This window comes from Phasianus colchicus, chromosome 4 (genome assembly GCF_987193195.1).
Source record: "Phasianus colchicus chromosome 4, bPhaCol1.hap1.1, whole genome shotgun sequence".
NCBI classification, from domain to species: Eukaryota; Metazoa; Chordata; class Aves; order Galliformes; family Phasianidae; genus Phasianus; species Phasianus colchicus.
Window position 1 is genome coordinate 64,696,235 of NC_143439.1, and position 838 is coordinate 64,697,072.

Below are 838 nucleotides of genomic sequence, written 5' to 3' on the forward strand. Positions count from 1 at the left end.
CTCTGTCCATTACTTTTTTTTTTTTTTTCTATTGCTTTTCATTTTTCAGTATTGACTGTTGCTCATGTGAGATGGTCAGTGATGACCTGAGTATTGTAACTAAAATGTTTGGGATGGAAGAGGGCACGTAAGAGGTGGGATATATTTATAAGTTTCTCTGTAATCTTAATGTTCTTCACAGAGTTCACTTCAGCCTGTGGCAGACTTCTGAGCACATCCGACATCTGAAAGCTGTTTGTGATTTCTGTTTACCTCTTCCTGCAGCTTTGGCAGCGTGGGTGAGAAGGCAGATGGAGCCCAACTCAGCAAGGTGTTCCAGTGTACACGTGCTCCCTTGGAAACAAAGGTGCTATCTCAGCTGTAATTTGTATTGCAGTCCTTCTCGGGAAAGTTTCAGTGCTTGGCTCAGCTGTGCTCAGTGCTTAGAGAAGTGCAGAGCTGAGATGCTCCAGGCACTGAAGAAGGGGAGGTGCTGTTGTAGAAGCCTGTGCTGTAGGCAGTCTCCTGGCTTCTTTCAAACAAGATTTTGGAATATGCAAATATGCAAATATGTGGATCTACTTTCTAGTGTCAAACCATTTCAGCAGATGGCTGAAAACAACTTTCTGTCTTGAGACCTACTGGATGGGTGAGGGTTGGTTGCAGATTTTTGCTTTTTCTGCTTAAAGCCAAATATCGTATGTCAAATGAATGGAAAAGGAGCAAGTTCTGCTACTTTTTAAGCTTTACTTTAAAATTTCTTTTAATTATAGGCTTATTTAGGGTGAATGGGATTGTTGTGCAGCTGCGTAGTAAAGCAGACAGTGGAGAAATTATGGCTTTGAGCTTGTAAACTGAA